Below are 20,368 nucleotides of genomic sequence, written 5' to 3'. Positions count from 1 at the left end.
GGCGATAATTTTAACGCCGGACCTTGATAATATGCCCTACCTACTTTTCACCTTTCTTTATTTCTTGCCCACTTTCTTTTCTAACCTTTTTCACGCTTCCTTTTCCAGATCTCCTTTTTCCCTTACATGCCTTTACCACTTTTAATTATCAGCCTCCTTTCTCGCACTCCAGTTTCTGCTATTACCAGTTCTCTTCACTCTTCTCGTTCCTTTCTGTACCCTATCCGTCTTTACCACTCCGATATCTCTTCCTTTCTTCCTCTCCCTTTTATCTGTGTTTAGGTCGAGCCTATGCAGCGCATGCGCTGCTGCGAGGCATGCAGTATTGGAGGATGGCTTTAAGGTCCTGCCCACTCTCCGCACATATTTTTAATTGGCTTGTGTCAATGTCCTTCATAAATGCTGCCTTCCGAGTCGTTATTAGGCTTGTTAGTCCCTTCTTGATTTCGCCTTGTCTGCATTTGTTACCGTGCATAACAATTGGACCTTTTACTTGTCTCGTTACACGGTCTGCTTTATCTTGGCTGTGAGCACTATTTTGTTTAATGATTTGCCCCTACACCACATCACATCACGCCGTTGGACCTTTTACTTGTCTCGTTACACGGTCTGCTTTATCTTGGCTGTGAGCACTATTTTGTTTAATGATTTGCCCCTACACCACATCACATCACGCCGTCCGCTTTTATTTTAGCTGCGCAGTCTGCTTCAAGTATAGCAGTCGTGCTCACTTTTTTTGTTTGTACGCTTTTATATTTACAAATGCACGCCACCTTTATATTTACTAAAAGCGCTCGCTGCAGCGACACGCTTTAACTTTTGGTGTGAAAACCTTTTTTAAAAAGCTTACTGCTGACATTGAATTTAAGTTTTATGCAATACTCAGCACCGCGCTTTATGTTTAACATAGCAGCCGCGCAGCTTTCTTTTATGCTGCGAGGCTGAAATAACTCGCCTTTTAAAACATTATTTGCTTTATACTATGGAGATACCTTTTACATTTTTGTGCAGTACTGGTATCACCCAGAACCGTTTGCTCATCAAGATTCAGCTGCCCAGCCCTCACCCAGCATTTTAAGGAGGGAAGGGGGTCACATGGTCCCCGCCCCGGGACCACATTCCCCCAGGCCCTGACCTTTATTTTTGTATTTGTTATTTTTACATAGGAGGTGGGACACGCAGCCCCACTCAAGGGGCTGATTTTTGCCTCTGGGAAACCATTGCCCGGGGCCTGGCTTCTAGACTGGGTGCCCTAGTCCCACCCAAGGCAACCATGGGGATCAACGGGGAGCCTTGGGGTGGCGGTCCCAGGGCTATTTAAGGCTCCAGGAGGGGGGTGTCATTTCTTCTTTTACTGTCAGTAAGTGGGAGGGTGGGCGGAGGGAAAACAGGGCTGTCTGTTTAGTAGTAATATGTAGCAGTATTCTGCGTTTTTATCGGGGTCCTTAGAGCTTTTGGCCCAGTGTCACTGCACCTGCTGCACCATTCAAATCAAGCCCCTTTTATCTGCAATGTACCTGCCTTTATAGTAGTAAAATATTGCAATATTAAGTCATGACCTTGTTGTCTGCTAGGCGAGTGCACTTGTGACTGCCTGTTTTGTAGTAAAATATAGCAATATTAGGTGTTTAGCATGGTCCCTAGAGCTATTGGTTCTGGTGCTACTGCACCTGCTGCACCATTCAAATGATGACCCTATTGCGTGCTTGATAAATGTATTTGTAACTGCCTTGTTTAGTAGTATCATTTAGCAGTGATCTGGGTTTGGTGGGGTCCCTACACGTTTTGGCCCTGGTGCCATTGCACCTGCTGCTCCTTTAAAATAAAGTCCCTGATAACTGCAAGGTAATTTCAATTTTGAATGCTTGTTTAGTAGTCAAAATAGCAATATTGGGTGTTTAGAGGAGTTATGACAACTTTTGGGACCGGTGCCACTGCACCTGCTGCACCATTCAAATCATTACCCTGTTGTCTTCAAGGTAACTGCACTTGTGGCTGCCTGTTTAGTAGTAAAATATAGCATAGCTCTTGTATATTTAACTTTATTTTTAATGTGCAATGTTTATTACAACATTTAGAATTTGATCACAATGACCAAACAGATTATGTTGAAAAAATTGAAAAGGTATTTGCTCAGGATCACACAATTTGTTCAATAATGCTTAGGTCATTATGGTACCAGTAGTTACTGGTTGTGTTTTTATATTTGAGTTTACTTACGTGTTCTGATGGTTCTGACCGTGGCCCTATTGGCCTGGTCCTGTATATAATCTCCTGTGAATATTGCCTAGTGCCAGTTGGCACAGTGTAAATGTGTGATTATGTTTCTAATGTGTTTTATGATAATACAAAGGCCATTTTTGATATAACCTTGTGTGGAGTTTCTTTTGTAGGCGTCTCTCTCCCAGTTGTCTCTTGCAGTCTACCCAAAGGACTCGCGTCTACTTCTCCCAGGAGTACTAATCGGGGAACTGCTGCTGTCTACGTGAGGGGAAAAGCAAGGCAGCCTGGAGCACCATTTGGCATCGTGACAGCAGTAAAATGTCATCTAGAAAAACATTCAAGGCTCTGTGAGTGCCTGAGGGAGTAGTGTTGCTCCCATTGCCAACACTGGTGATATGCTGATCCTCACATAATGGTTTTCCTTGGCAACTAGGCAACCATTGCATGATGCCCAACCATTGGAAAACTTTGGCCCAGTCATAAAGAGGGTCATTCTTGGCCATATCTGAGCACGCATGATATGTTGGCTACCTCTGGTATTATTTTTATATTGGAAAAAGTGTATGAAAGCAAAAAGTAAACCTTTGTATTGTGATGCTGTCCTTCTGTAACTCTACTAGGCCCCACTCCTGGTATCAGGGCTGCTTCACTGAACGCAAACCAAAAAACGTGGCACTATTTATTTTCTTTTGTCCCCCCTAAACGCTACTGTGTAACATAGGCTAGTTCTGTGGGTGAAGCCAGAGTATGAAGCACGGACCAGTGACCCCGTATAAATGTGAGCTCTTTTGTCTGGCACAGACCAGTGCTCCACATCTAGTGTAAGTAGCATGAATTAAATGTGTTCTATGCAGCTAACCACTGGTATATGGTATTTGAGCCTATGTTATGCACCTTCGACCAGGGCCCTGCTTTTTCTTAGCCTGGTTTTGCAGCATGACTGAGAGCCCACATCTTTGTTTGCCTGGTTCTGCAGAATGGCAGTTACCCTTTTTTGTGAGCTTAGCTATTCACCTTATGGTTAAATAAGTTATATGTATAATTGCAAAAAACAATGAGGGGGACTAACCTCAACAAATGCCACTTGAGCACTCAATTAGACCCCAAAAATATACATCCTAATTAATACTAGGCAAAAAAAATATTTTCCTAGATAGGATGCAATATGAAAAATCTACACAAAAAGGTGCTGAGTCAGATAGGGATATAGCGTCTCCTTAAGAAATCAGAAACTAACTTACATCTATTTTTTCTTTATATCCAGCCCGTGTTAAATAAGGGAAGCAAAAGAATAACCATTTTTCCACTCTCCGTGGATCAGATAAGTAACTATGTCCTTCTAACCATATATAACATCATCATCCTACCATATACCTGATAGATCAGGATTCTTTGGTTAAATATATCTTTCTTCTCTCATTGTATTCTGTACAGGACGAGAGGCTGAAGAAACTCCGGCGTGAAGAAACAGAGCTACACAAGCTGGTACCTCCGGCGAGGGAACATGGATGCGGACAGAAACCCTGAAGAAGAGATCAACAACATGTAAGAGGAAGACCCGCGTGTTGGAGCCGTAACATGTCAGAGACGTCCAATCATGGTACCACGAATTCCCGACTCCGGGTCAACAGGACCCGAGCAGGTAAGTCGACAACACAAAGGGAGTGTGGGAAATGATAGGAAGGTGCTGTCTTGTCTTGGAAGCAGTGGGTGTGGGATTTTGGTGCTGGAAGTCTTTGCCAGAACACTTTTATTGATCGATTTGCTCATTTCTCAGGATGATGACATGCTCTTTGCAGTATCACATAATAAGAACCAGCATGTTAATTGACTCGTAAAGGATCTTTAACGCTATGTAGGGTCTCTTGCTGCTGTACATAGCTGTATTGCTCCTCTAGGTGGCTCATGCAATACAAGTACCACTACATGCATGCCTCTCTTGATGTTCTAATGTGCTCTGCTGCATGTTTGTGCATGGTATGTCTTTTCAGAAAGTGCTTCTGGGAGCAAAGTGATATATGACTGTATGGCGTACCTGTGCTGAGTTGGATGTGAGATGTTCTGTCCTGTGTAAGGTTAGATGAGTGTGTGTCGTTTCATGGTGGCAGGTGCTTTGGATTTCACAGTGGTGACCTTGTAATAAATATGATATTCACCAGTCAATATGCCATATAAGGTGTTGGTGCAGTTGAGCGAAACATAGGGTTTCCTTTCCTATTTGATTTGCTCAAGTGCGTTATCTCATCTGTTGTGTGTGGGTGGGTTTAATTTATTTCCTAACATGCAACACAGTGGGCAATCATTTCATTTGAGAATTAGTGAAACTCAACCACACATTCTCTGTTTATGCTTAAGAAGTTGAATTCCCAATGTTATGTGCCTATTTACAAAATACTTTTTTCATAAGTTAATCATGTATAACTGCTTGTCAATTATTCTAGGAAATTACAGCTATTCGTCAGATTACCCTGCTACGGGTCTGAATGAGGAGCTCAAACTAATACAAACAAATGTAAGAAAATTTCAAGATAAGAATGATTTCTCAAAAGGTAAGTGAAACTCATCTTTTAAAACCAAGTGAGTAGAAGCAACTTTGACCACATAACCTAAAACTCCTAATTCTCCTGCACTTTGTACTCCTCACGTGCATATCTCAGAAATAAGTTTCTGTTCACCAAAAGCTGTGCCTTAAAATAAAAATAATAATAATAAAAACACCTACTGAATTGTAGGCCAGCTGAAGTACGTGTGGAAATCAGTAGGCTATTTATCATTTGCAGGCAGCGCTGTGTGCTTTGACAAACATTGTATGTTCTTTGCAAAAAGAAATTGGTTCTGGAGTACCAATGCGTATTTCTGGCACTAATGCATCATTTTTTGATCACTGTTACACATGGTGCTTATGAATGTCAATTAGCCGGCCAGAAACAAAAACGTTTACTTTTAAAATCATGTATATATGATGGCATATATATTAATGCTTTGTTATCTGCAGGATGATATGCAGCAGCTGGTAGAGGTTCTGTTGAACCCTATTCATTATGAAATTGTGTGCTGAGATGAGCATTGGGCAGGGATCAACCAGAAATTGCAGATTTATTTGGTAAGATATTCCAAATCATCTAATTACCCTTCTGGTAACGAACATTCAGGTTAAAGCTGCAAATTGTTTGTGTAAAAACAGTAACTAACATTAAAAATGTGTTTTGACTTATAAAACCTTAAGGCCTAAGTGGTCCCATAGCGGCTCACGTTATTGCTGCAGTGTTCCTTTTATGCTGTTTTGTATTGCCTTTTTACTCCTTCAGTCAGTTCTCTTCAAATAAGCAAGCAATCCAGGCCTTAAACTAGAAATCTTCATGACAGCACTGAAAGCACACAGTGCTTCCAGCCTTACTTCATACTTTCATCTGCATCCCTGGTCCAAACACTTGCTTGTCTGCATTCATGTACTGGCCGCAAGGGAATTTGGGACTTTCTTTTCCAGACGGGCTTGCTGCAAGCGTAGTTCAGTGGACCTTCCGCCAATATCCTTCTTGAAGGCAGCATAAGTTGAACCCAAGGTAGTTTACTCCCTGTTTGCACAGGCTACATCTAGTGGCTTACAGACTCTGGTAACTGGGAAACCACTCTTTACCTTTGTACATCTGTAATTTATCCTGAATGTTAGAGGAGCAGTGATTAAAGGCACAATGCTGTCAAACTGTGGTCAATGTGTGGCGGAGATTAAAACCTAAAATTCGCCGTCTCTTGAGGATAAAGAGCCGTTTTTTACAATAATATTGAAACTCTGGGACTGTTCTGAATCTAATTTTCCCCTTCACTCTTACAGTTGAGAAAGGGATATTTTCTTTCTTCACCTTCCATCTGATCAATGGCCTAAGTTCAAATGTGAACCAGAAGCATCAGCAAAGCAGTGTTAAAACCTATCATAAGGCGCCCTTTATGGTGGAAGGGAATCCAGTGTTTTATTAAGGCAGCTAATCTAAAAGAAAATCTAAAGTAACTCAATTGTAGAAAGTGTACTAATATAGTCTTTTGTTATCTTTTCAGAATGTTATGAAATCTTAGTGCAAGCTGGCTTCCTCTCAACAACCAAACTACGAGAAGGGCTCTTGTCGTAAGGATCTGCAATTGCAAAAGAGGACAAAATACTCTGAATCTGGCAACACACAATAAAGCTGCTTCTTTTGTTGACTTTTTAAAATTCACTTTCCTTACTTTTAATGTTATCCTGAACAGTATACTATCTCTCTTTGAGGTCATGTACATGCTTTGGCGAAATAAAAGCACACAGTGAGAAGTAATTTCAGATCCATTTATTTGAACCAATTCTTTGTTCGGTGTATTGCCACAGGTCACCATATCAAAACTTAGAGTGACGTCGTTTAGCTCAAATGAAGACCTGTCACAATTAGTATGGGGAAAGGTCATACGTTGCAAGGCTGCTACTCAATGCAAATGGTATTCTTGCCAACACCAACGCTCCTCACAAATTCATTTTATATCATTGTCCTTGGTTAAAGAAGGATCCTGTTTTAAACCCATACAGTTTTCTTTTTTAAAGGGCCACCATGTTTCACCCAAGTATTTCATTTCAAATTTGTTTTTAAATTAGACTTGAGTAATCCAGGATGAAGGAAAGGACATTTGGAAAGTCTGTATTTAAACATTTAGGAGTGATATACAAGCATCGAGAACATTTTATTAACCCCTTCAGCGCGGCGCGGATTTCCACGCCACGCTGAAGGTTCCGTGCGCGGGCGGGGCCATGACGGAACGGTTCCGTCATGCGCACAGCGCAACCGACGTGCATGACGGAACCGTTCCGTCATGCGTGTCGAAGGGGTTAAACCATTCTGAAGTAATGCCCATTTGCAATAGCCAAGAGTGCCCATCCAGTGGATACTCTTGGATGTTACGAATTGGGATTACTTCTAAATAATTCCACGGAGTACTCTTGGTTGTTAGGCAGTGATGCCCGTAGTATTTTCCCAATACCCTTGTGTACATTAACTCCAATTCGAAGTTGTCATAAAATCATACTACAGTAATGCATAATAATTCTGAAGATGTTAGCAAATCATCCAGTGGTTGTAAACAGTAACCATGAGGTTGTCCTGAAATCATCCGGTAGTATTTCAAACTCATCCTGCACTTGTCAGTTAGTATTCCTTGAGAAGTACAAGATCATCACGCGTTTTTAATTGAAGTAATCATGACACCATCCTGGAGTAATTCACGCTCATCCTGCAGTTGTCAATTAGTATTCTTGGAGTTCTAAAGGATCATCACGCATTTTTAATTGAAGTAATCAGGACACCATCCTGGAGTAATTCACACTCATCCTGCAGTTGTCAATTAGTATTCTTGGAGTTGTAAAGGATCATCACGCATTTTTAATTGAAGTAATCAGGACACCATCCTGGAGTAATTCACACTCATCCTGCAGTTGTCAATTAGTATTCTTGGAGTTGTAAAGGATCATCACGCATTTTTAATTGAAGTAATCAGGACACCATCCTGGAGTAGTTTTTGTGATTACAGTAAGAGTCATCTCATTTAAATATTTCTCCCTGTGGGCAGACTTCAGGATGGCTTGGGATGACTTCCCCAGATAATTACAGGAATAGCCTGGCTGAAGTCATCGGATGACCCTAGAATGAGTCCAGGATGATCTTCCTTTTTGACTTGGGAAGAGAAGGAACGAGGAAGGAGCCCTGATCCACCGCCCTGAGGCAGACCCACTCTCCCTCTTACCTGAAAGGAGGACCCCCTCCCAGCAGAGAGCCAGAAGAGAACTTAAAGCCGGTCCCTGCAACCGCCGGCACCGCGCGGCCAGAAACAGGGCCAACAGGAACACTGGAGCACGCTGAAGTGAGTAACCCGAACAAGAACACACACAGAATCCAAAGAAAACAAAGAAGAAATAAACTAACACATGAACGAGCGCACTGCACCCACCCCACCGTGTCTACAGACTGGTACGGGGTGTGTCTATGAGGCGCAGGGGCCTCATTGCATAACGGAGAGAAGCGAGAGGGACGTGGAGGTATTAGCCATTTTTACTGACTAAATAATAAACAACTATTGTTGTGATCATCTTCAAATTAGCTAAACAGTGCCATCATGTGGCAGATAGTGATAAGCGCTGGTGTTGACAATCAAGTGCAGGTGCTGAGTACCGGAAACCACTGGCTCAAATTAAGCACTGGTTGCCGCTCAACACTGGGTCCGGGCTTTAACTCTGCAACAGAAGGGGCTTCAGACCGGGCCTGTGGATGATGGCATTATGTGGTCACTAACACTAAAGCAGGAGTTAAGCACACACGATGATGACGACTCTAAGAGGCTGCTCTAGTGCTGTGAGGGCCAGCTGCAACAAACTTTGTTGACCTCCTTTTCTACAAATTCCCTCACTATCAAGCTCTAAAAGTTACCCTCTTCTATCCATAGCCCCTTTCTCACATGTATTCATTTGTTTTATAGTGTTACTCATACCAGTGAAGGGTGTCAGAGCACTGAAATGTTACATAAGACAGTGAGGACTACAAGGTGTAGGAGTCATATGCCATCTATACTGATAGGAAGGATATATTAAGAGTGCCTGGTCTGAAAAAACACAAACTCAGATTTGAATACATAACACAGTTGTTCGCTTTCCCAAGAAGAATTTATTTCTACCCACACAAACTCTTTTTACTAAATTAGGATAAGGAAACACTGGAAAACATCATAATGGTCTAACCTATACCATGCAATTTACATGCAGCTTTTTTTTTGCCAATTCATAGCTCACTTTACTATATTAGGATTGTAACTTATGAATAAAAGTAACAAAAGAAACTGGGTGACAAAAGCACTAATCTACTAAACTGTCTATCTAAAATTCTAAAATACAGTTCTGTGATCTGCACAATATATATTCTATGCAACAGGCATATATCAGCCCTCCGTTATACTTTATGATGAAAAAAGGATCTATTTGACAAAAGCACTAGCCTGCTTAACCCTCAACGTAAAATACCGTTCTGTGCATTCTTTGCAGAAGGCATATTAACCCTCTGTTCTACTTTATGATATGTCAGAAGTGCGTCTAGACAAAACTCCATCTCTCGCCACCAGGTACATTTATAACCAGAGTTATCTTGGCATTTTTATTGTTACCAGAAACATAGCGCCAGCAGGAGGCAACAGTCCCCACCCCCCCACAATAGCATGCATGTTCTTACGCATAAATAAAACACACCACACAAATTTTTGTTTGGGTAAGAAACTGCTGCAGGTTTATTACATACACCGTTATGTAATATGGTGGGTTATCTTACGGGCGATCCAAGGGCAGGCAACCAACTGGGCCGCCTGCCCGCCTGATGAGCCAAGCAGCACTGGGGCGAACCCCGTCTGTGCTGCCCCTTCGGTGATCCTCTTCCCGGATCACGGTCCCTTATTACTCACGCCCCTTTCAGGGTGGAGCGTAGCAAGGCAAGCCCCCGGTTGTTCAGGCCCACAAACGCCCGAAGGACTAACGGGGCACCGACACGGTTTTCCAGGAACCTCCCATGAGGCTCCTAGGATCTGGCACCCCCTATGGTGCCGCGCAGAGGTACCCTTCCTTTGGTACCCATTTGCTTCCAGATCGCCCTGTAACTCCGCCTGCAATGAAAAAAGAACAACATTACAACATTCTATGCCTCTCCCGCTGCTTCCACGCCGGGTAAGCGGTAGGGTGGGAGACGGCGTGTCCAGGGCGCGAAAAGAGGAAGGTAAGAGTGTGGGGGAGGCCTATATACCCCCCGTTCCCGCACCCCAGAAGTGAGGCGCCCTGCACGCCGCAGCCACCAGCTGCAGAGAGGGGGGACTCCTCCCCGAGGGGTTCCCTAGTAGAAGGGGGGTGGGCTGGTGCCTTGCTGGCACTAGAGGCCCGCCCTTCTAGGGCACCCTGCGGGCACCAGGGCAGCCGCATAGCGCCAGCAGGAGGCAACAGTCCCCACCCCCCCACAATAGCATGCATGTTCTTACGCATAAATAAAACACACCACACAAATTTTTGTTTGGGTAAGAATCTGCTGCAGGTTTATTACATACACCGTTATGTAATATGGTAGGTTATCTTACGGGCGATCGAAGGGCAGGCAACCAACTGGGCCGCCTGCCCGCCTGATGAGCCAAGCAGCACTGGGGCGAACCCCCGTCTGTGCTGCCCCTTCGGTGATCCTCTTCCCGGATCACGGTCCCTTATTACCCACGCCCCTTTCAGGGCGGAGCGTAGCAAGGCAAGCCCCCGGTTGTTCAGGCCCACAACCGCCCGAAGGACTAACGGGGGCACCGACACGGTTTTCCAGGAACCTCCCATGAGGCTCCTGGGCTCTGGCACCCCCTATGGTGCTGCGCAAAGGTACCCTTCCTTCGGTACCCATTTGCTTCCAGATCGCTCTGCAACTCCGCCACAGCTCAGGAGGCGGCCACCGTCGCCGCCAGGGCCCCCCAACAAAATAGCTATAGTCTTGCCCACAAGACCGTCTGTCCAGAACCTCCTGCAAATCTAGATGAAAGGACATCCCTACTGGATATCGATGCCCCATCTATCTCCCAATAGCCCTAGACGTTAGCTTGGGTCAGCTAGTGTCTGATGAAACAAATGCCCTATGCCTGTGAAGTTGTGCCAAGCACTAATCACCTCACGCCGCAAGGTTCCACTGTGTCACATGACTCAGCCCCGTCCCACACAGGGCGGGACAGTTTCAGACACTCTAGCTCACGATGCCCTACTTATTTGCTGATCACACCGGATGCCACCCTTCTGGCACCGTGTGTGACTGGACACATGTGTCTCCGATCTCGGGGCCAGCACTCACTTGTTAGGAGACCGTTCCTACCCCCGCTAGCCAACTAGGCTATTAGGGCGGGAAGGATTATACTTAACCTAGGCACCGTCCCTTTACTTGCTAAATCAATGCGCACATGGAGGTCCCTACCGGCATATAAACCTTGCGCACGGCTGCACCCCAGCGCAGCCCTGCATCCCCTATTCTTTATAGGAATTTCGACCGCTCAGTTCCCTCTGGGAAGTCCCCTAGGAATACCCGCTTAGAGGATCTGCTGCTTCGATACTAGACCCACTGTCTGTAATCTAGTGCCTAACCTTAGATGAGGTAGATGCCACCCACCACCTAGGTCATGGGGATCTAAAGGAGCACACCATTATCCCCCGGGCGTACCTCTAAGTGGGACTGGCTCCACCCAGCTGTAACGCCAACGACACACCTCTTAAACATCTTTACTCGTTATGCACTTGGCACCCTTGTTGTTGCAGCTTTGTGTATTAGTAAAGCGCGCATGCCCACGGGCCACGCTGCTACTTATCCATCCTAACTGGCCTTACTTGGATTGAAGAGATGCTGGATGCTACCCCAGGACTGAAGACTTAATACTCCCACCCACTTAGACCCCAGAACTTGGGGACAACCCCAGTGGTGACCCAGTCTTACATGGTACATCTACCCCAGCGCTCGACTATCAATGTGATAGGGACCCCAATCCCAAGGGATGCCCCTTCTATTGTCTGGTTCTAGCCCTCAGAAGGATAACCCGGGGGGGGGGGGCAGACAAGTCTGCGGAACCAGGGGGGACAGGTGAGTGCAAATACCTGCCCTTTCCTGAATTTTGGGATGCCAAAAGGGTCAAAAATACCCTGTCGCCAATTGGCACTAACGCAGAGTTTACCAAACCATTCCGTGCCACAGCACACTTGTTAGCTGATAACTACCACCACCCGCCTTCCGCCCTGTTTGACGGGCGGGTGAATGTCTACTGGAGCTACCAGATACCGGCCCTTGGCTGCAGTGGACTGCCCACCCAGTGTACATGGTACCTGATTCTATATGGTACTCGCAGGTGCTCCCCATGAAGGCCCTCGCAGCCAATTGCGCAATGCAGTCCCAGTATTTCGCAATGCCTCACTTTGCACTGGAATTAATTGAGTAAGTGTAAAATTATACTTTCCCACCATTGGGCTGTTAACCGGTGGCATGGCAGACTGTTGTTTAGCGGCTCCTGACATTGCCTCCGGGTATAAACCACAAACCACCGTACCTCACTACACGCCAGTACCCTTGGCTTAAACAATGCTTGTTAGTTGTATAAGATAGCTGAAGCAAAATTCTGACTTCCCTACGTAGCATATTGGGGATGCTTCCATTCTGACTTGGTGGGACTGTCACCTTAACGTGTTGAACATTCCTTGAATGTCTCCCTTCGATGAATAGCGAGCTCAACCGCAAATGAACCAACACACTAATCAACTTCCGCAACAGCCAGACAGGTCACCTACATGTGATCTAGGTGCGGAAAGCGGGAGCCCTTTTGAAACGGATTGGTGGCACACAATCCCCGCCTTGGAGACAAAATTGACCTTGTTGTACTGCGAGATAGGTGCATGCGGAGACAGGCTCCACCCAGCACCAGGGCAGCCGCATAGCGCCAGCAGGAGGCAACAGTCCCCACCCCACCACAATAGCATGCATGTTCTTACGCATAAATAAAACACACCACACAAATTTTTGTTTGGGTAAGAATCTGCTGCAGGTTTATTACATACACCGTTATGTAATATGGTAGGTTATCTTACGGGCGATCGAAGGGCAGGCAACCAACTGGGCCGCCTGCCCGCCTGATGAGCCAAGCAGCACTGGGGCGAACCCCCGTCTGTGCTGCCCCTTCGGTGATCCTCTTCCCGGATCACGGTCCCTTATTACCCACGCCCCTTTCAGGGCGGAGCGTAGCAAGGCAAGCCCCCGGTTGTTCAGGCCCACAACCGCCCGAAGGACTAACGGGGGCACCGACACGGTTTTCCAGGAACCTCCCATGAGGCTCCTGGGCTCTGGCACCCCCTATGGTGCTGCGCAAAGGTACCCTTCCTTCGGTACCCATTTGCTTCCAGATCGCTCTGCAACTCCGCCACAGCTCAGGAGGCGGCCACCGTCGCCGCCAGGGCCCCCCAACAAAATAGCTATAGTCTTGCCCACAAGACCGTCTGTCCAGAACCTCCTGCAAATCTAGATGAAAGGACATCCCTACTGGATATCGATGCCCCATCTATCTCCCAATAGCCCTAGACGTTAGCTTGGGTCAGCTAGTGTCTGATGAAACAAATGCCCTATGCCTGTGAAGTTGTGCCAAGCACTAATCACCTCACGCCGCAAGGTTCCACTGTGTCACATGACTCAGCCCCGTCCCACACAGGGCGGGACAGTTTCAGACACTCTAGCTCACGATGCCCTACTTATTTGCTGATCACACCGGATGCCACCCTTCTGGCACCGTGTGTGACTGGACACATGTGTCTCCGATCTCGGGGCCAGCACTCACTTGTTAGGAGACCGTTCCTACCCCCGCTAGCCAACTAGGCTATTAGGGCGGGAAGGATTATACTTAACCTAGGCACCGTTCCTTTACTTGCTAAATCAATGCGCACATGGAGGTCCCTACCGGCATATAAACCTTGCGCACGGCTGCACCCCAGCGCAGCCCTGCATCCCCTATTCTTTATAGGAATTTCGACCGCTCAGTTCCCTCTGGGAAGTCCCCTAGGAATACCCGCTTAGAGGATCTGCTGCTTCGATACTAGACCCACTGTCTGTAATCTAGTGCCTAACCTTAGATGAGGTAGATGCCACCCACCACCTAGGTCATGGGGATCTAAAGGAGCACACCATTATCCCCCGGGCGTACCTCTAAGTGGGACTGGCTCCACCCAGCTGTAACGCCAACGACACACCTCTTAAACATCTTTACTCGTTATGCACTTGGCACCCTTGTTGTTGCAGCTTTGTGTATTAGTAAAGCGCGCATGCCCACGGGCCACGCTGCTACTTATCCATCCTAACTGGCCTTACTTGGATTGAAGAGATGCTGGATGCTACCCCAGGACTGAAGACTTAATACTCCCACCCACTTAGACCCCAGAACTTGGGGACAACCCCAGTGGTGACCCAGTCTTACATGGTACATCTACCCCAGCGCTCGACTATCAATGTGATAGGGACCCCAATCCCAAGGGATGCCCCTTCTATTGTCTGGTTCTAGCCCTCAGAAGGATAACCCGGGGGGGGGGGGCAGACAAGTCTGCGGAACCAGGGGGGACAGGTGAGTGCAAATACCTGCCCTTTCCTGAATTTTGGGATGCCAAAAGGGTCAAAAATACCCTGTCGCCAATTGGCACTAACGCAGAGTTTACCAAACCATTCCGTGCCACAGCACACTTGTTAGCTGATAACTACCACCACCCGCCTTCCGCCCTGGTTGACGCGCGGGTGAATGTCTACTGGAGCTACCAGATACCGGCCCTTGGCTGCAGTGGACTGCCCACCCAGTGTACATGGTACCTGATTCTATATGGTACTCGCAGGTGCTCCCCATGAAGGCCCTCGCAGCCAATTGCGCAATGCAGTCCCAGTATTTCGCAATGCCTCACTTTGCACTGGAATTAATTGAGTAAGTGTAAAATTATACTTTCCCACCATTGGGCTGTTAACCGGTGGCATGGCAGACTGTTGTTTAGCGGCTCCTGACATTGCCTCCGGGTATAAACCACAAACCACCGTACCTCACTACACGCCAGTACCCTTGGCTAAAACAATGCTTGTTAGTTGTATAAGATAGCTGAAGCAAAATTCTGACTTCCCTACGTAGCATATTGGGGATGCTTCCATTCTGACTTGGTGGGACTGTCACCTTAACGTGTTGAACATTCCTTGAATGTCTCCCTTCGATGAATAGCGAGCTCAACCGCAAATGAACCAACACACTAATCAACTTCCGCAACAGCCAGACAGGTCACCTACATGTGATCTAGGTGCGGAAAGCGGGAGCCCTTTTGAAACGGATTGGTGGCACACAATCCCCGCCTTGGAGACAAAATTGACCTTGTTGTACTGCGAGATAGGTGCATGCGGAGACAACATAACTATCCTTTGCCAACACAGAGCCAGACCGTAACTTCTGTCTATATTGGGACAAAGGAAGACCATGATAATATCACTGATCAAGTCTGTGATGTCATATAAGCCCTCTCCCCCTGTGCTTTGTGTGATATTGGTTCTCCTAGGTGTGAGCAGAGCCCCGGGAGGTATACATGGGTTCTAGGCCGATAATGCACCCTTGGATGAAAACTGCCACCACCCGCCTTCTGCCTTGCCTAAAGCGCGGGTGAATATGCCTTAACTGGAGCTACCTGCTACCTGCCCTGGGCTGCAGAGGAAAGCCCACCCAGTGTACATGGTACCTGGTGCTATATGGTACCCTCAGGTGTTCCCCTGAAGGCCCTCGTAGCCCAATGCAGACTCAGCATTTCGCAGTGCTTCTCTTTGCGTTGTAATTTCCTGAGTCAGTGTAAAATCATACTTGCCCACCATTGGGCTGGTAACCGGAGGCAAGGCAGACAGGCCTGATAAAATGTGGCTTCTGGCATTGCCTCTGGATATATGCTACAGAACCACCGTGCACCTACAACACGCCAACACCACTGGCCTTAACAATGCTTGTTAGTTGCATAAGATAACTGAAGCCACAATTCTGGCTTTGCTGCGTAGAAGCATGAAAACGCATACATTCTGAACTGGTGGGGCTGTCACCTTAACATGCTGATCATAGCAATAGGTGTCTCCCTTCATTGTATAGCAAGCTCAACCGAAATTGGGACCATTGCACTAATCAACTTCCGCAACCCAGACAGGTCACCTGCACATGAGCCAGGTACCGAAAGCGGGAGCCCTTTGGAAATGGAATAGCGGCGCACAATCCCTGCGTTGGAGACAAAATTGACGTTGTTGTACTGCAAAGGGGGCACATGCGGAGACAAACTAATTATCCATAGCAAAACAGAGCCTGTCCGAGACTCTTGCCTATGACGGGCAAAAGATGAACCATGCTGTTATCAATGACCAAGTCTAAGATGTGAGTATTAGGTGGGAAAGATGAAACCATGCATGCCGAGCCCCGGCCAGAACCGACAACCATTTTACCCTATGTCATCCATAGCACATTCATCAACAAGACATTGCGAAGGGCCACATGCATAACTCCTGGTGGCCCAAGGACCCTGCTGGCCAAACGGCGAAATCTACGCTCAATGCAATAATACGAAACAGACTTCTCACGGTGCACGTCACCCAGGCGCCAAGCAGGACGCCGAGGTATACACCGACATCCCAACTCCAGAGAAAAAAGGCACCACAAACCCAAATCCCCTGCGCGAGTCACGCCCCGAGCGCCGCGGCACCCCCTGTAGAACAGGTAAAATGCGTAAAACCAGGCAAAGCAAGACGGGAGCATAGTAGAGACGTATCAGATACTGGATAACCTGTCCCTTCTGTCTGAACCTCGAAATCATTAACAGAATGCCAAGTGACTGAAAAGGGGGCATATCAACTGTAACAGCTCCAAGTGGCGCAAAGGCTCTTGCTATTAGGGGGAACCTCAAATAAGGTGCTTCCTTTACCTGCCTACGCATAATCTGCGGTCGTGTGACCTTGGCTTGGCACGAATTCATTGCAGACTGCCAAGTGACTTGGAAAAGGGTCTCAAGCCTAGTGCCAACTACTTACACTGCCGAGGTTTCAGGTTGCTCTGTGTGACATTTTCATCGTCCGAGTACACTATGAGTGACATTTAAATGAATATGAAATTACCTTTATTGTTAGCAAAATCAAACTCTGGGGGTGAGGGAGACATGCCGATCCGTAATTACACCGCACAATGCTCCAGCCAAGCCGCAAAACCCAGTAACATCACCCACTAACCCTGACACTTGGGCAAGGGTGGCGAAACAGTTTAATCCAGGCCCTCAAGGCTATGGGAATGGCTTGGGCAGCGCAATGGGATATAGTGTATCAATGAATCACTGCCTCCTGCTGTGGTCATCTCTAAATCGACAAACAATGCAGACTGGTGGCATGCTGTCACAAGCGCCGGAGTTGACAATAAGTGAACGTGCCTCGCACCAGGGACCACCCTGTCCAGTCTAGCACAGGTAACTGTCACTTAATCAAGCGTGCAGGCCACAGTAAACTGCCCCAGTCGTAAGCTTCACTATGAGACAGGCAGTGGTGCCGGGGGTAACGTAGGCCTACGCGAGGGGGGAAGGTCACTTTATCGCCTACAACCCTTCCAGGGGATACCCATTAGATAATGCGCGCATCTGCCTCAACCAGGGTAGCATATGGCATGTCAAGAACCCGCATGCTCCAGTAACTCGATGCCATCGGTGCCCGTTATCCACTCCGAAAGACGGACATACCACCAATCCGACCAGTGCCACCACCCCACGGGCACAGAGGCAGGCCCCAGGCCCCTTCCGACGGCGCCGAAATGACACTAGCGCGAAAGGAGAAATAACACAAACCGCGGGACAGTGCCACCCGGTGGCAAAAACACCTCATAGGGCACTGAAATCTACCTGGATACATGGACTACAATAGGTGTATTTCGTACGTAAGCCTCCCGTGTTGTCGTGATCGTTCACAGGCTCCGGCACTCTGTTAGCAGATGCAGTCCCTGGTCACATCTTCCTGCCCCTCATATGCACAGCCGCCAGCCACACCATCCATACAAAACACAATGCAAAATCAACCAGGCACAATCAAGAGCAAGGAACACTGCCCCAGTGACACCCGAGCCTGAGTGAGCCAGATTTATATTTAATTTATTTTAAAGCAGCAGTGCCTGCCAGTACAAAGCATTGTGTGAAGCGTTATGACTTAGGGGTGAGTGTCACTATGCGTTCCTGGCCGCGTGGTACCATCCATTGTCCCCTTATGGTGCCTGGCTGCTTAACCGCTACCAAGCGGTGCTGCGGGGATAGCCAACAATGCAGACACTTCGCAGGGGGAACCGGCCTGCCCACTCCGGTGCAGGCGGGCGTCTGGGCCGGCCGGGGCACAGGCACCCCCATGCACTCCTGCTGAGAGAAATCGCGGAGGAGAAGCCTAGCGGCCCGCTACCCTCCCCCCCCCCCCCACTACGCAACTTCTGTTCCACGTGGGTCGAGGCCCGGGTCTGAGCGCATTGGAAGGGAGTTAACTTGTTCGAGAGTGTGTGTGCGGAAATTTGGGCTTGGATTAGCTGGGGCTGGTGATGGGAAATCTGTCAGAAAGCGTCCCGGCATCTGCCATCAATGCAGGGGACAATCTACTGCCCCACGCGGGCACAAAGCGGAGGCAGGAGCGGATGGGCGGGTCACGCTCCCAGATTCTCCCGCCGCCACTCCCGCGAGGGTCGGGGGCAGGCTGTGAACAGCAGGCACTGCTGAGATCCGCTCAGGATCTCCTGTTTACTAGCCAAGCGCTTTCCCCAACTCAATCAATCAATCAAGCATTTGTATAGCGCGCTACTCACCCGGAGGGTCTCAAGGCGCTTGGGAGAGGGGGGTCCGCTACTGCTCGAACAGCCAGGTCTTGAGTTGCTTCCTGAAGGAGAGGTGGTCTTGGGTCAGGCGGAGGTGGATGGGGAGGGAGTTCCACGTCTTGGCAGCCAGGTAGGAGAAGGATCTTCCTCCTGTTGTGGCTCTTCGGATGCGGGGGACGGCGGCGAGGGCGTGGCTGGTTGATCGAAGCTGGCGGGTGGGAGTGTAGAAAGTCACGCGGTCGTTGAGGTATCTTGGGCCTTGGTTGTGGAGAGCTTTGTGTGCGTGGGTGAGGAGTTGGAACGTGATTCTCTTGCTGACGGGGAGCCAGTGCAGGTTTCTCAGGTGTACGGAGATGTGGCTGTGTCGGGGAATGTCCAGGCACAGCGCCTCCTAAGTGTGAGGAGCGGCCCGCACCATGCACTCTTTCCGCCAGCTGCGTTTACTTTATTTAATTAGGACAAGCCTCCGAGATGGACGCATAGGAGTGATCTTTCATTATTGCATGGGGCTTCAAACCTCAGGCCCGCGAGGGGCTGGTGATCCCACTATGCTGGCCCCCCTTCACCCGGAGAAACCTAGCGCTCGCGAAGCGGAGTATGCAATGGACTAACCTGACGCATAACTGCAGCAAGCATATACTGCGTACGTGAGCTCAAGCATCTGACCTGGAAGGGGGGTACTATTTCGATGGGTTGGTGATGGTCCACCATTCATGCAAGTGCCCTCTCTGATGCACTTTCTGAGCTAGGAGGCAGTCCAAGACCACCCGAGACCACCAATGTCACCGCACCCGGTCCTGGCCGACCCCTCCGCTGGAGGCTCGGAGGGGAAGCCCCTAATGGCTTAGCCTACCCTCACCCTGCCGACCCAACCGGAAGGAGACATGCACACAGCTCCACCCGCCCACTCAGGCCACCTGACGGGCTGACGCCCTGCACACGGCGCCTGGGGCCTCGCAGGTCTTGTGAGGGTCACCTGGACGATCGTGGAGGATCAAGGTGAGTTAATGTAAAATTAAATTGCCGCTGCAGAAACCGACTCTGCGATCCAACGAAGGGGGGGAGGGGGGGCACGGCACGCATAGCAGCCCGGGAGGAGGGGCCGACATACCAGCAATTGTGGCCGGTAAACCCGGGCAAGCTCCGGACCCATTGCGAGCTTGGGAGGGGCGGGCCAGCACCCCGAGGCACACGCTGCATTATTTTGAGGCCCCTGCCTCACTCTCGGGACCAACATTACGCCCCTTTCAAAAGCCCTGACATTGCGGCCCCTGGGGGAAGTAAGACCAACGGTCTAGTCTTCCCCCGGGGAATTCACGCGATGAAGGACAGGGGAGGAAAGGGTGGGTTTAGGGGTGGGGTCAGCAGGGAGAGGTTAAAGGGGCTGGGAGAGGAAGTCCTTCCTCTTCCTTCCCCAGCGCCTCAGGGAACAGCTAGGCGAACTTTGGGCGTGCGTCGGTGTCGGGCGTTTGTTCTGCGGCCTATACGGGGGTCGGCGACGGAGGTGCGGGCGTCATTGAGCCTGGTTGTCCCGTGACCGGGGGGCTCGGGTGACAGTAGCGGAACGGAGTCTGGCAGTGGGGCTGCGTGAGCGGAGCTGCGGTCGTGAGGCGGCCTCGTCTGGCGACGAGTGGCGGCCTAGTGACGGTTGCGGTGAGGCTGAGGAGAGGCGGGTGTCGGCGGAGGCGGTCCGGAGACAATGGAGGTAGGGGGGGGCCAAGTGCCCGATGATGCGGCGGTG

At 48.7% G+C, this 20,368-nt stretch overlaps 1 protein-coding gene and 1 long non-coding RNA gene across 2 annotated transcripts in view; both read left to right on the top strand.

The window, feature by feature from the left end:
- The window catches only part of LOC146871551 (C->U-editing enzyme APOBEC-2-like), a 154,629-nt gene that overhangs the window by 48,647 nt on the left and 85,614 nt on the right, over positions 1–20,368 (top strand). The window lies entirely within an intron of this gene.
- Positions 3,486–6,708, top strand: LOC146871552 (uncharacterized). Its single transcript, XR_014959573.1, has 5 exons — positions 3,486–3,548; positions 3,658–3,865; positions 4,665–4,772; positions 5,219–5,326; positions 6,277–6,708. It is a non-coding gene; the product is annotated as an uncharacterized LOC146871552 (long non-coding RNA).

This window comes from Triturus cristatus, chromosome 1_1 (assembly GCF_964204655.1).
Source record: "Triturus cristatus chromosome 1_1, aTriCri1.1, whole genome shotgun sequence".
NCBI classification, from domain to species: Eukaryota; Metazoa; Chordata; class Amphibia; order Caudata; family Salamandridae; genus Triturus; species Triturus cristatus.
Note: the sequence above shows the minus strand (reverse complement) of the source record. Positions and strands in the feature narration are given on the sequence as shown.